The 16497-nt window shown below is 34.5% G+C and overlaps 1 protein-coding gene across 3 annotated transcripts in view; it reads left to right on the top strand.

Annotated features, from left to right (window-relative positions):
- Window positions 1-238: 238 nt before the first annotated feature.
- LOC137002666 (adhesion G protein-coupled receptor L2-like) overlaps window positions 239-16497 on the top strand; it is a 123850-nt gene continuing 107591 nt past the window's right edge. For all 3 annotated transcript variants that reach the window (XM_067362467.1, XM_067362466.1, XM_067362469.1), the window contains exon 1: window positions 239-745. The gene's annotated coding sequence lies outside the window, so the exon portion shown is untranslated. The remainder of the gene's footprint in view (window positions 746-16497) is intronic.

Genomic DNA, 16497 nt, shown 5'->3' with positions numbered 1-16497 from the left:
TAGACAATAATATTAAACAAAAGTGTAGAATAGTGTGTGAGAGGAAGTCAGATTTTATATCACTATCACAAAGCAAAGTTTTGGCAGTGTTTGAACAGTTGTTGAGAAGAGAGACTTCCGTGAGGTTTATGGCCCCTTGAATGGGCATGACTCGCCAGGTGCTGCTCCGCTCCGTCTTCAGGTCTGTGTGAACTCCAGGTCGGGTTTTCCAGTGCGCCTCTGCAGTGAGACACTCAGCCGGCTCGACGCTCTAGCCGTCTTTCTGATCCTGGATCGAGACTCACTTTCCGCAGTACGAAACGAGTGGAATTTCCTTAAGTTGTTGTTGTTGTTTAAAAAAAAAATACATTCTTCCAATTAAGTGTGCGGCAAGTACCGTCTCGGTACTGCAAAACGGGGGTTTAGAAGTAAACCCGTCGGGCCACCACGACGACAGAAAGGCGCGTGGCTTTGATTTAAACGGACATTCATCGCGCTCTCCCCTAAACCGAGTGTTGCATGGAGCAGCACAACTCCAGCTGCTGAAAACGACGAAATGCTCATTTTAAATGAACACTCGGGGTTGGTTTTCCTCAGCATTCCATATTCGTAGGCCTAATGGGGTTATCTGGACTGCACGGATCTGCGATCTACCTGCGCGAATGCACTGGACGCGATGAAAGTCTTTGTGCGCTGATTTAGAGGTGACTTATAAACCCTCGTTTTATCTTGCGCCAATAGATCCGCTGGGACTATTCCTCAATCTGTGAGTATTATTCACCTTGCATATTTCCATTGTACGGTCACAGTGTGACTGAATGTCGTGTTTTTTATATCATGTCTACACATTTAGCGACTCCATTTGAGTCTTAAGATACTGGGACAACGAGCATCAAAACTGCAGTGTTTTTTTTTTTTAAACAAAACATCAGCAGGATGAAGATCTTGCTCAATACTTTTTAAAGATTTAATGTCTAAAGGGGTGAAAGCATGCAGGGTCGACTAATGGCGCGCGCATTGTTTTAGTAATATTGATAACACGGCAGTTTATCTTAGAAAGAAATGTTTTTTTTTTTTCTTTAAAAAGAAAAGGATGAGGGCCAGATGTGATTTTCATAGGAGACTATACATCATGCTTATCTGTCCTAGAATTATCTCTATAGGAGAAATATAGAGACCTGTGCAATAAAACAAAAAAATAAAGGGGCAAAACACTATGAGAGACTATGATGACTATAGTTTCTCAAACTATAGCTACAACAAACAAAAGCCCACTTTCATTCTGCATTGTGGTGTATATATATATTTATATATTCTATGCATTACACACACACACACACACACAATATATATATATATATATATATATATATATATATATATATATATATATTTATATATATATATATATATAATGCATATAATACATAGAATGTAGAAGCTTTAGTAAAATAAAATGAATACAGTAGTGAACTTTTTATTTAACAGAATGGCTTATTATGAGTAGTTTAGAGTGGGATATTTTGGGGTGAGCCCTTACTTGATAAAATGGGAATAGGAGTTTTTTTCAGTTGACTTTTGAAGGTCCGTGTGCTGCAGCTACATTAAGATCATTTTACTGCACATGCATTATTCACCATGTTATGAGCCACACGTCACAATAGCTCACGAGAGACAAACTCATGGATGAGCCTATAATTTGTCATTTGAATAAGAAGTCATAAAAATGGCATTAAAATTGTCAAATTTGGATTAGAAGGTGTTCACACTGGATGTGTTTTGTGTTCAAAAACAGTAAGAAGGAGCGCAGCAAGATAAACCTGAAAGCAGACTCTCGTGTCTGAACGTGACATGAGCAAAACGGTTAAAAAAAGAACGTTGGCTGAATGAACCCCATCCTCTTTAACCAACCGCATTTTACTTGAAATAATTCTGTAAGTATGTGGATAACATAAAACCTGCTGGTGTAGAAAAAGGACAAATGAAGGACTCATCCATGTGGAAACCCCATAGTTTACATTTTAAATGTATGTACAGTTTAAATGTATTTCAGATCTGTATTATGAGTCATTGTTTAGTGCTCATTCATTTGAATTCAGAGAGTGAACTCACATGAACAAATGCGCAGTTGTGGAGCGCTCCGTTTGTTGAGGAAGTGCCATCTCAGCTCACATCAACTGCCTCTGATTTCTGCCGCTTCATTTCCAAGCTTGCATTTACATAACAAAGTGGTTGAATCTCAATTGCGAAAAACTTGAGTCGCCACCATCCCCCTCCCAAAGTATGGCTGAACTGAGGCACACAGTTGTTCAGAGATCCTACTGATTTGCCATTTATACTAAAGTAGTACTTTCAGTCTGATCTTCTTTTTCATTGAGCCTTTTGTTTTCAGATACTAAAAGATTCAATTAAGTTAGTTATTTTTCAATTTTCCAAAAATCCCTAGATCCAGATCTCGATTGTCAAAAGATTTAGGATTTGTTTGACTTTGCAGTGATCTTAGAATGGTTTTAATTTAAGTTAAATAACTTTAAGAAATGTAATTTTATTGCGAATTTGTTGTTTTTGTTTTACAGCTGTTGTGATTTGCTCTTCTGTGCATATTAAATCTGATGGTTTGCAGTATGCCCATGGCTGATTGTACACATTGTTTCAAAGCAGCTTTACAAAAAAATGACGTCAGTATCTTCATACCTTAAATCGCCTTTAGCTAATTAGAGCTGGGCAATAATATAGTTTAAATTTTGCAACGATACAAGCAATCCAGCCGTATATCATAGTTTGTACAATAAAACAGTAAAGCCATCCATTACTGTTGTCCAAAAAGAAACTAAATGATAGATTTTTGAAGACTGCTAAATCCTTTATTAATTTTAGATAGTAATAGTAGTTGGTGGAAACTTTGGTGAGTTTTTTTCTAAGTGTAATTCTAAGGAGATAACAGTGATCTGATCAATTTTAACATTTTTAGACAATTTCAATAGCACCTAATTGATTCCCTATCACTTCACCATAATGATTAGGCTGTTGGTTTGATGATTTAATCATGGTCATGCACTGTAACACACATAATAAGTTGTGGCTAGGGTTGCAAAATTCGGTGAATTTTCAAAGCTGGAAACTTTCCATGGGAATTAAAGGGAATATATGGGAATTAATTGGAATATATGGGAATTAATGGGAATAAACAGGGAATTTGCAAAATTACAGGTTAGCCTATAACAGGGTACTTAAATGTAGTTTAAAAGAACATCTTGCAGCATAATTTTGGTTAAAACAACCATATTTTAATGCAATTTCAGTTGAATTTTTACCCTGCACATTCCTCAATCACAGTCACACAGCACACTACTTACTGCAGGGCTATTGAGGCCACACCCCCTGCATACACTGTGCATTCTCCCAGTCCATAACATGCACATTTGATCAAAAATACAGAAAAAAAAATATTGTGAAACATAACTACAATTTAAAATAATGGTTTTTCTATTTTGATATACATAAAAATATAATTTATTTCTGTGATCAAAGCTGAATTTTCAGCATAATTTCTTCAGTCTTCAGTGTCACACGATCCTTCAGAAATCATTCTAACATGCTAATTTGATACTGTTGTGCTGCTTAATGTTTTTTATAACCTGTGATACTTCTTTTTTTTTTAGGATTCTTTGATGAATAAAAATTTAAAGAAGAGCATTTATTTAAAATGGAAATCTTTTGTAACAATATACACTACCGTTCAAAATTTGGGGGTATTTTGAAAGATATTAATACTTTTATTCAGCAAGGATGTGTGAAATTTTTTAAAAAAAAAAAAAAAAAAAAAAAAAAAGAAAGAAAAGTGATACTAAAGTGATATTGTTAGAAAAGATTTCTATTTTGAATAAATTATTTTCTTTTTAACTTTTTATTAATCAGTGAATCTTGAATTGCACCATCCAATAATCCAGTATTACTGGTTCCAAGAAATATTCAACTGTGATAATAACTATCAAATCAGCATATTAGAATGATTTCTGAAGGATCATGTGACACTGAAATAAATAACACATAACAATTGCTGCAATAAAAATATATTTATTTTACATATGTACTAAATTAGAATTAATTGAATGCGAAAAATAACTTATTTTATATTATGACCAAACAAAATGTTTATATTTATTTTATATTTTATTTTTATATTTTATGTGATACTTTTTATGTAAATATTATACATTTATATACATTTCCCAAAATTTCCAATTAATTCCCATAAATTCCTGTTAAGTTTCCAAATTGGAATATTTCCATGGAAATAATGTTAAATATTTCCCATGGAAAGTTTCCGGAAATTACATTACACTGATGGTGTGAAACCAGTTACTTCCTGTATCTTTGAAACAATGCTGCTGTCAGAATCTTATCATGTGGGCTGTTCTTCAACACATTGCGCTTTGCCTTTGAGTGTCCCAAGTTTGAGTCCCGGTGGCTTGGGGTCCTTTTTCTGATCCCGACCACTTTCTCTCTCCCATTTCCTGTCAAATTCTTCTCCCTGTCCTGTTGAAGAATGCATATACATGCATACATTATTCTTTATTTGCTATATATATATATATATATATATATATTTATATTTATATTTATATTTATATTTATGTTGTGAATATGGCTGCACAGAAGAAAACGTCATTGAAGACAGCATTCCGCTATATCATATTACACCACTGGTTTCTTTTACCACTATTTACTGACTCCATCCACCAAAAGACTTTGTCTGTCGAAAGCAATAATGGCTCAAGAACTTGGGGCGAAAGGCAGAACGAGGTTAGTACTTGGAGTCGATGGAAAAAATGGTATGGAGCTGTGTGCAATGAGGAATGAAGCATCTGGAAAAGTTCAGTGATGTTTTGTACAGTGGGAGAATTCAGTTGTTGCGCCGACTACCTCATGCATAAGGAATGATGATAATTGTTTAATGTTTCTCATATTACACAGCACAATGGATGGATGTCATAATCTTTAGTATTATGAATTGAAAAAAGTGTGATTTCCTGACCTAACATGCCACTTGCCCATACCTTTAAGTAATTATCAGCTTCCTGAATTTGTCTTTGAATGTGTTTCACTCTTTAAAGTCAATGAATGGAGATTGATCTCCTGTAGTTTCCTAATATTCCCACAGAAATGATCTGGATTACTCAAGTGCTTGACATATCTTATTTCTGCTGTCCTAGAAAGTCTTGTGTTTTTCTTGCGTTACTTAGACTTCATGATGCATGTAAGCAAGCTGCCACTATCATGTGTTGTCATCCAAAAATCGTTTTAAAATGTGTTTTTATGGTTGGGTTACTATATAACACTACACATGGCTTACTGCACACACACAATTGCACTAAACCCCAGTATTACACAGTTTCTACATCAGTAACACATTATCTACGTTTTTTTTCTCTTTACTAAAATGTTGTAAATCATGCGACAAATTCCATATCCTGGAAGTATATGATAGAGCAAATGGCAGCCATGCAGAAGAAAGCCAGAACTTTATGCATTTGTCTTGCAGTACAGATATATGTTATGTCAGTGACAAAACAAATAGAAATGTGGACATAACCTAAAGCTTACAAGTTCAGATTGTCTTGACATGAGACATTTCCCTGTATTGGATTTATATTGCAATTTAATGCTCTTCTAAATGTAGATAAATATGACCATACTTTCCTATTACATTTAAGAGTTTTAATCTATAATTGGAATGTTGTACTTTCTCAAGTACATAAATAACAATGTAAATCTTTCCATATTAAAATACCTTTTATTTTCTTTTTTTCTTTTATTTCAGGACACAGCACACATTATAGAGAATATCAATAGCAAAAACACAAAAAACAAACAAACAAAAACAAAACAGATGGAGGTCAAGCATGGCCAATTTGTAAGTCTGTAAGTCATAGAAATAGCTAAATAACCAAAGACAGCATGAAAAGTTACCAGTAAGGACTGCCCGATGGCCCGGGGCCAGTGTGAACGATGCTCTGGACAGTAGACGGAACGGACACTTGCCCGATCGAGCCAGTGCTGTAGGTTGTGCATTATATATCGTCTATGATATCGGAATTATTTAACGATCTGATATTATCGAGAATGTCCCTCAATTTACAAAAAAACAAACAAAAACACACTCATTCAGTGCACACATGCATTACGTGACGTAGTCTAGTAGTTTAGACTAGTGCGTGTGCATATTTAGAGTCTAACGTACGCATTTTATGAACAATAACTTAATATCATCTGTTTCGCTGTATTTTGCCAACGAAAATAGTTCCAAAGTCCACAGAATTGTTTTGCGTCTCTGAGCAACACTTCCTGAATGAATCAGCCGCTTGAATGAATCGTTGATTCTCAATGATTTATAGGCCCATTTTCTTGTCTTTTACTTTTATAAATTTTTTGTTGTGGGGCCAGTGAAAATTTTGGCGGGGCAAGTAAAAATTTGAACCACTGGCCCAACCGGGCCAGTAGAAAAAATCCTTAGCGTTGAGCCCTGATTTGTGTAAACTCACAATAACAATAAAACGTTGTGCTTGTGTAAAAGAAAACAAACAGGATGCACTTTTTGCCATTTTGGTCTCCGTGAACTGGAGCGTGTCAAAAAAATGGCTTAAATGGAGGACTACTATTTGACTTGAAATATCTTTATTCGGGGACAGCCCTTATATAAAGTATATAATGCTTTACATGTGTATAGTATAAGTTGTGCTTAAAACACTTTACATTAGATGCTGTCAGTATGTTAACATCATACACTTCACTGGTGCTAAAACTGCACTTCATACAAATGTATGAATGATAATAAATCATTTTGGTGAAAAGAGTTTGGGGAATTACATAGAAACGTAAGTGTATATCCAAGCTTTCAGTTTGTTGGGTAATGTATTCTAACCTCACCTTTGTTCTCTTCTCTAATCTTGACATTTTAAGTAATGCACAAAGACGTGTGTTAGAACCTGTATTGCACACCTAGCATGAGTTGTAACTGCTGTGTTGGTGAACGGGATACATTAGTTCTCCATACAGCTTTTTAGAGAAGAGTCTTTTAATCACACCCTGTTGGAGCTGCCAAGATTGACGGATGGATATTTGTGAGACCCTTTGGGTTATGTATTAAGCGCTCTGTATTGGGGCAGCACATCCAGTTGGAGCTGTGGATAAGAGGGTTGATGAATGGTTAAAGGTCTTGTAGCTCCATCTATCAGGGGATTAGCATTGACCTGTGAGACCTCTCCATCGGCCCCTGGGCTCTACCACACAACAAATGGCTACATTAACATAGATGGAGACCACAGGCTCATCAGAGACTAGCGTGATAATGTATTTGTATACCTCTGTGGGAATTTCTAATTATTATTATTATTTTTATTATTTATTTATTTATTTTTGTAGCTGATAGGATGCACACGGTAGCTGGGAATGTTTCATCTGTTGTTTTTAAGTTAGGGCTGCCCCCAACTAGTAGTTCATTTAAGCCATTAGTTGACTAGCTGCACTTTTATGATCTTAATTGCTATAATGTTTGCTTAATAGTTTGTTTCAGGGCTTATATTATATGTAATATTGCTAACGTTGTTCTACATTGGAGAAATGAACTGAACTAGAGCTGCACGATTCTGGATAAATTGAGAATCGCAATATTTTTTGTTTTTTATTCATTTAAAATCGAGATCATGATTCTCCCACGATTCTGAATGGACATCTAAACAAAATAATGTAATTTACTACAGGTTATGACAAAATGTTAATTGCTGCAGTTTATTTAAAAAATAATTCATTTGAATTAATTATTTAAAAATAAATGGATTGAATAAATGATTCAATGACTCATTCATAAAGACTTCACTTGTTTCATTACTGGAGTTTTTATTTTAAATAATCTCTTGAAAGAATAATTTAATGACTTACATTTTTTAATAGTCACTTGTTGCCACCTACTGGTGAAAGAATGTAATTAATACAATCTTTATTTGAAGCATCAAATTACTTTCTAAAGGTAATTTATTCTCTTTTGATCACTACTGTAGACATCAGTGTTTATATCAGAACTATAAACTTTCATTCCAGTCCTTCTGTGTTTATAGACCTTTTTCAAACTTCCGTGTTTTTGGCTTCCGGAATGATCCACGCTGGGTAAAGTTTTTTCCGGTTACAGTGATAGATAGCCTCGATCAGAACCAGCTCGGGAATCAAAGTCATTTTACGAATTAAATGTCATGAAAATGTTTGAACTTTCTTGGTGAATTATTGGTGAGACTACAGAGCTCTCATTAAGAGCTAAATTTAATAAATAATTAGAAGTGATGGCCTTTAAACTGGTTATATTCTTTGTGTCTGTTTGGCTCGGCTGTGCATTATCGCACTTTATGTACTATAAAGACAGTGCCTGCGTCTAAACGTGCATACTAGCCATCCTGAATAGTAGTCTGTGACATTAGTAATATTTAATACTATTTAGGGTGGATAGTATGCACATTGGGATGTATAGAGTTTTTTTAGTGACGTGCTGGGGAAATGATTGGCAGCTCCCTTATCACGCAAGCCTGATCCTCTGATTCATAAAGCAGGACCGCTTGCACCCTGATATTTCTGTGTAATATATATATATATATATGTCATCTCTTACTCATATTTTCCTGTTGTCATCATCATAAAGTGTGTATTATGCACAGTATTATTGTGCTGTTGCAACATTAATGCAAAGACTGATAGTTGTGTACAGTGTGGTGTTGGAAATTAATTGTGTCTTACTAGTTTAATCATTTTAATCGATCAGGATATAACATATGCTTGAATGTGAATGTAAAATGTAAAACATTAAACTCACGTCAATATTGTGTATTTCACGACTTTATATCCCCCATTGAAGTATATATTGTGAGTTATTTTTTTTTATGAATAAATTATATAAATAATGTGCATCATACGTGATATGATCGGGGGAATTACTAAATGAGTAGCTGCGTAGCCTATACTGACTATAAATCCACCTGCCGTAAATTTGAGCAACGGTTTGAGTGGCCGTATAAGCTACAAACAAGTAGAAAATAATGTCTTTGTAGATTATACAACAGCAACTTGGAAAACAGACAAAACAGAAAAGGTAAGAAGCGATATTTGAGAAAAGAGCAATCTAATAGCCATAGACGCATAGCGGAACTAACTTTACCCCACATCACGTGATTTCCGATTCTTTTGAAAAAAGTCTATAGAGAGAAATGCATGTTAAGTTAAATATGCCATGCCATAAGCATAGTACTAATTTAGCTTCCACACTCTGCACGAACACTTGAATATGTGCCTAAAAAAGGCTACAACTGGTGTTTCAAATGATAAGGCTCTTTTATTGATATGCAAACATTTGGATTTCCTGCCTGACATAATTGGTACATGAACCAGCTGTTTTAAGGCAGGAACACACCAAGCCGACGGTCAGCCGTCGGGCAGTTTTTGTTCGTCGGCCGACTAAGTTTTCTCAGTGTGTTCCGCACCATCGGCTGAAGTTGGTCTTTGTTGGCTCTTTTTCGGCCGATTTGTCATGTTGAATCTGCGTCGGAACACGTCGGGCCATCTGATCATTCTGATTGGCTGTTCAGCTACTGCTACCTGCTGGTACGGAAAGGCATTTCATCTTACGCAGGCGCAGAACGGATGTGCTACTTGGTTGTCGGCTGTCGAGCGTTGGTTTGGTGTGTCAGGGCAACTTTGGACCCAGACGCTGCCGACGTGAGCCAACCCCGCAGTCTGCTTTCGTCGCCACTCGTTCGTCGGCTTGGTGTGTTCCTGCCTTAAACGATCTGTCCGTCACAGACTGCATGACTTTGCCAATTCCAGTGGAGTTTTTTGGTGGCTGACTAATTAAAATTTGGTCAACTAAGCCTCTTGTTGGCTAATGTTTGGTTCACTATTAGGGGGCAGCCCTAGTGTCAGTCAAGATGAAACTAGAGTCTGTTGTCTTCGCCATTTTCGCGACATTTTCTTGAAGAGGAAGGCAGCACATGTGGAATCAATTGATTTGTTAATGCATGGAGCACTATTTTATGACACTCTCTTGATGAACCTGTCTGGGGAAAAAAGGAAAAAAAAAAACCGTTTAAGCCCTTCTAAAAATATATTTTTTGCAGCATTTGTGCCTGGTATTTATTTTTCTCTGATAAAATACAGCCAACGGTGTTCTGTGTTTTATTGTGCCTTGATTTCTTTTTTTAAATCAAATATTTTCTTGACAGATGCAGAAAGCCACATAGCTGTGGTGTTTAATTCGTTCCCTCCCTCTTGATTGGCTCTGAATTGTTCCATTTTAAACAGGCTTGTGGAAAAAGAGGCATGACTGTCTTACTATAGATGCGTTGCTAAAGCGAGTCTGTGTTGATCAGCCAGGCGAGCAGTAGCATGATTGCTGATTGCTCAGGGTTTTAATTATGGAAATCATGAGCTCTTAAAAATGCTCAAAGCTATTTGCTAATGGTGCAAGTCATAAAAATGGTGTCGAATATTGTTGCACTACATTTACAGATGTTTAACGCTTGAGTTTGCTTGTGGTTGGAACCTTTAACATACTTGGAATTTTATAGGATTTTTATTGGATTTGGAATTTTTTTTTTAACACATTTATATTTTTACCAACATGTAAGACTGCTTCAAACATCTCTCAGGAAGGCTTTTTGTTGTCATTGTTGCAAGTATGGTACATTTTCTTAAAAATGTAGGCTGTGCACTTTATCACTGCCAACTATTTATCATTGTCACATTTTGTTAATGAAATTTTGAGGTTTGATTTTTATGTAGATTTTTTTTTTCTCCTCAGCTTGCATTGCTCAAGCTAAAAAAACTTGAATCAGCATACAGTTGTGAAAGGGGCACACACAAAAAAAGTTAAGCCTTTTTTCAAGATTTACACATTTCAATTAATAGTAAAATTCCATCAAATTGAATTGAATAATCCTTACATATAATTGAATTAAGAAATTTAAATAAAGAGCTTAAAAAATGTAGTATAAATCCTAAACTTAAATTTAAACATTTTCATGCTTTTGAATTTATGAATGTGAATCACATAAACTGGTCCATTTCCATTAAGATTTATACAAAATGTTTTATTAAGCTCTAGTTTTGTTTTACTCATTTAAAATTCTTAATTCATAGTATGCAAATTCAATTTGATGGAATTTTACTATTAATCGAAATGTGTAAATCTTGAAAAAAAGGCTTGGTTTTTTTGAGTGCAGGTGCTTGGGTTGATTTCACTTTGCAACTCTTCAGTTTTCATTAAGTTATTTGAATTAAGTCAAATTAATAAGTCTTGGTCACATTGATGTTCCTCTAGTTAGAAGGTGTGGTTTTAAACACTAAAAGAATGGACTACTACACTAAATATATGGATCTCTAGATTCAATTAGTCTGAATTCCATCTTGTCATCATGATCTTTTCCTGACCTGTCACAGACTATGCTAAGAACTAAATAGTTTTTTAGATAATGCAACTAATTATTGTGAATCATTGAACGATTTGTTTTAGAGTGGGACCTGGCATTTTTTTGTATCACTGTGTTGCCTTGTTCTCTATGCGGTAACTAAGGGATGGTACACAGACACAAGCAGGAATTATGTTCTGGGGGACAGAAGAGGGAAAAGGCTGGAGTGGAGGATTGGGGCAGAAAATGGATCCAGCGTCCAGCAGTCCCTTTTCTTTTGTTGTATTATCAAAAAAGTTGCTTTCATTCTTTCTATACAAAATACATGGATACAAAGCCAATGAAGCTAAAGCGACTGCAGATTTATTATGATTTTCCTTGCATTAATGAACAGAACATTGATAAAAGGTACAGTTGAAAGACTGGTGTCTTCATTATTCATGTGAAATGTCATGATTTAGTGCTTATTCATTCTTAGATGTTGAAAGTTTTTCACATCTTCATTCCATACCATGATTTGGTATTTAAGTTTAAATGTAAACATTTTTAGAGAAAACATCCACATAGATCCCCATGGCATTTTTGACAAAAATAATGTTTTAATAAATGCATGTGAGCGCAATGCCAAATTTATCAATAGAAGACTGAATTTTCTTCGGGAACTAGGGCCGTGCCCGACAACCGCAGCATCTTTGTGGCTGACTATCATTGGCAGCGATGTGATTATTTTGATAATCAATTAGTTGGCCGATTATTATTTTTCCCCCGATTTAATCAGATAAAAATCTTAATTCTATTTTTTAAAATGCCCAATATACTTCAAACAAATATGCCAATTGAATGTTATGAAAACATACAGTGCTTAGTTTATCAGACTACATGTCATAATAAAGAGATCACAAATATTTTAGAAACCAAAAATTTGTTTAAAACTAAAAATGTTATTGTCATTTATTAGTCAAATAACAAACTGAAACCGCTAAATAGTCATTAATAGTCAATAGTCAATAATAGTCAATAGTCAAATAGTCATTCGCACATATTATCCAAAAAATACTTAACAGTCTCTGTTGTTATTGACTGTAATTGGACATCTGAAAAAAAAAAAAACAACAACTATAAAGTGCTTTACATTTTTTTTCTTGTCTTTTTTGTAAAACAGTAAAAGTGAAAATTCATGGATAACAATAATTATATTTTAGCATTAGAAAACACTGCTGTGATTAAAGAGTTTACACATACTGGTGGATTAACCATTACAGAAACATGAAAAATGATTTTGGTAATGACTAATAGCCTCCTGATAGTTTAGGGCAGCTGTGGCACAAACCTTACATTGGGTGGCAGAGGTCTAAAAAAAAATTAAGCACTGTATATAGTGAATATATTAAAAATATATATTAAATCTCTGCATTAAAAATTAAGACAGTAATAAAGATGATAAAGAAAAACAAACTCTGTTAACCAACAGGCAAGATAAATGTTTTGCAGGAGCAGGGCCCCCCTTGCCCCTTTGATCGCGAAAGTGAAAAGTGAAAGTGCCCTTTGCCGTCACATCTCGCTGCCGCTGCGTTCCCATTTCTCTTCCCCCGGAACGCGATTTCTACCTAGGGAGACCTACAAGCAACCAAGCTTAAAATAAAGAATTATCATGTTTTGGGCAGCTTGGATCACATACCTTTCCTGCAGCAGCACTTTTGCCCATATAAATGTGTTATTCAGTGCTGTAATTTGACATGACTTGCAGACACAACTTAGACAAAATCAATAATAATCGATAATGAAAATCATCAACAACGATTTTCATTATCGATTATTATTGATTTTGTCCAATAGCTGTTGCAGCCCTAATTTTTATGTTATAGTTATTTATTTCCAATTAATAATTTGTCACCTTGGAGTTATAAAAATAAAAATATATAAAAATTTGACATTATTATTCACATATTCTTATTCTGTGACAACGTATTTACATTATGTGATGTTTATTGTTTAGGTGTGTATATTTTTGGACTTTTCATTTAGGAAAAAAAGGTTCTAGCTACAAAGTCAAACTCTTAATTTGATTCTATAAGGTTCTATCTGTGAGCCAATCAGCACTTTTTACACAAGAAGACCAATTAGCCAAGACTGTTCAAACTGTTCAAACTCAAATTTACACACCCAGAAGCCCTTATAGACTCATTTCAGCTTCCATTCTACCTACCTACACCTACAGTTCTAGCTTTTAAAACTACTAAGCTAAAACTTAAAACTATTTTAAACTTTCCAATCCATACTGATCTCTAGAGAAAAAGCAATTTTACCTGTCCCACTTTCTGTGGAATATTATTATTACAGTAGCTGCTTTGTCTAACTCTAAACCAAAATAAATTTAAACTGTTTCCTGCAATAATGTTTAATTACCCACCATATTTCTACCTAAAATGAACATCTGCACTGGACAAAATATTTATCACTGGCTTTTATGCTTAAGTTGAACAAGAAAATAATTATTTGTTCTAAAAAATATGAAGAAAAAAAAAAAAAGTCATAGAAAGCATTACATTTAACTTCCTCATACATGACACATTGTTACAACACTAATTTTATGTTTTAAAACAAATAGGTAAACCGTACAATGAATGTTTTGCAAGACAGAAAAGCAAATGCAAAAACTTGGAAGCTCAATATCTCAACTGCTCAGAATGCAGAATGCACAATTCCAAGGTGGTGAATTTTAGTGCTTCTACTGAAACTTATTTCAGTTTCTTGCCAAGAAAACATTTCTAATATTTCTTTTTTAACTAATATTTATAAATAATTTAAGCTTTATCAGTTAACATCCAGCCATTCCTGGAGGAGAGCAAATATTTTTATACTCCCCTGAACAGAACAGATACAATACAGATTCGATAGTTGTGCAAAAATGTAAATAACATAGCTTAATACAGTTGAAAAGATTACAGTGCCATAGCCAAAAATCAGTGACATCCATCAGCTAAAGTGGAGATGGTTATGGAGGTGTCAGTTTGTTTATGTAAGAATGATGAATGAATGTGATTGCATTTAAAGGGCCACTGCAACAATTGTCTAAACCGGATTGTTACACGTCAGATCAGGGTTGACTAATGTGGAATGTTAGAACTAATGTGATGCTTAATGTTTAAAACCAAATGTTTGTAGAGGTAGTCAACCCTGCACCCAGTACTCCTTCATTCCCAATCAGACCAGTTAATCAAGGTTTTACTTGACAGACAGTGTTGGCGCAGAGTTGGAAATTAAGTGTGCTGCTCTAAAGGAGCCATAAATAAACACTTAACACTCAAAGTAAACATGTAGCATAATTAGTTTAGTTATCAGTATATGATAATAATATAGCACAACTCTGAGAATAATTAAACAGAGCACCTGTTGTGAAACTTCATACACTCCAGATAACCATTTTTTTTTGTAGTTTGTGATTATAACATGACGGTAATTGGAAAAGCATGTCAAAAAACAATTAAGCAAAATGTTTGTGTAAATTAACCAATGGCATTAGTCAAATAAATTAAGGTGGGTTAATCGTTGGTTATCTACATCCATTGATCATAATCAGTGACAGCATGTGTTGGACACATTGATCAAAATCACATTAATATTTTGGATTCGTTAAGTGCTAATTTTAGAAATGCACAATTGACAAAGTGATCACAACAATGTTTCTCACATTTTTACATCTTAAATAGTCTGTTCTCTCGATGTGAGTCATTATTATACATGGCTTAACGTTTACTTTTTTCCAAAGGAGCATATGTGCTCCCAAGTTTAAATTTAAGAGTGCTTTAAAAACAAAACTTAAGTGGTGCAATGACCAAATGTGGGTGAATTTATCAAATGTGTGTTTTGTTAATAAAGGGAAATAGGAAGACATTTACAAGCAGAAGTACAGTAGTTTTTTCAATATTTCTGCTTCAAACTGTATTATGTAATTATATATTTATACACACACATACTGTAATAAACATGTTATTGTGCCAGCACTAGTCAAATTTATATATTGAATAATGTGTTAATATTCCTTCCTTCTTATGACAGGGCAGCACAGACATGAGATACAAGAGTTTACATTAAATTGAGTGTTAAATACAACCATCTACAACATATTACAAAATAAACATTAAGTAAACATCGTCATAATTCATCAACAGTGAGTCATAAGCAATCTAGTGTCATAAATGCACGGTATTCATTGATTACGGACTGCTTTGAATCCATGGCCCTGTAAAACGCACAACATTGCCACCTTTTTTCCTTAATGTGCAGCGCTTATTTATTTAATGAAATCATAGCCTTAATCACATTAATAATCACATGAGTTTGTATTGCTATTCCTGTTTTTTCATCCCAAAATTGAAGACATCTTAAAATAACTTGTTATACCTTTTTTATGACTTTAATTTTTTTAGACTTAAGAAACCATGTTAAATACATATATTAAATACACTTTATATTTACATTTTATAGCTACACACATCTTATATTTTTAGATGTGAGTGAAGCGCTTGCACTGTTGAGCCCTGTTATGACAGATGGATTAGTTTATTAAAATTGTACAGTCCATGATTGAAAGAGTAAGTATTCTCCAAAAATTAAAAATAAATCTGGTCTGGTCTTTTTATTTAGCTGCGTTTGAGCTTAATTTTGAATGCAGTTTTACGTCTCATTTGTGCCTGCTTCACTTGCTATGCATGTATGTATGCATTCTTTATTTTCTCCCATCTTGGGCCTGGCAATTGAAAATAAATTAACATTCCAGCTCTTTTATGTTCTCCTCCTTTAAGCCTGTCAAGAATACTTGGAGGTGAACCCTGAGAGGTCAAGCGACACTCACTAGTTGTCAATCTTCCTGGTTGACCCGCCCACCCTTTTCTCTTTCTTTTTCATTCTTTTCTTCCCCGTTCATTCAGTTCCTCCCTGTCTTAGAAACCGGGACTCTTGGGCATTCTTTCTGTGTTCGCCTTTCCAGCCTGAGACAGGAAGCTCTGGGATGAATGTCACATTCACAAACAGAGCCATATTTGAAGTCCTCCTGGCTACCATCTCTTCC

This window comes from Chanodichthys erythropterus, chromosome 16 (assembly GCF_024489055.1).
Source record: "Chanodichthys erythropterus isolate Z2021 chromosome 16, ASM2448905v1, whole genome shotgun sequence".
Taxonomy (NCBI): domain Eukaryota; kingdom Metazoa; phylum Chordata; class Actinopteri; order Cypriniformes; family Xenocyprididae; genus Chanodichthys; species Chanodichthys erythropterus.
The sequence above is the reverse complement of the archived record's forward strand: the minus strand, read 5'-3'. Positions and strand labels throughout refer to the sequence as shown.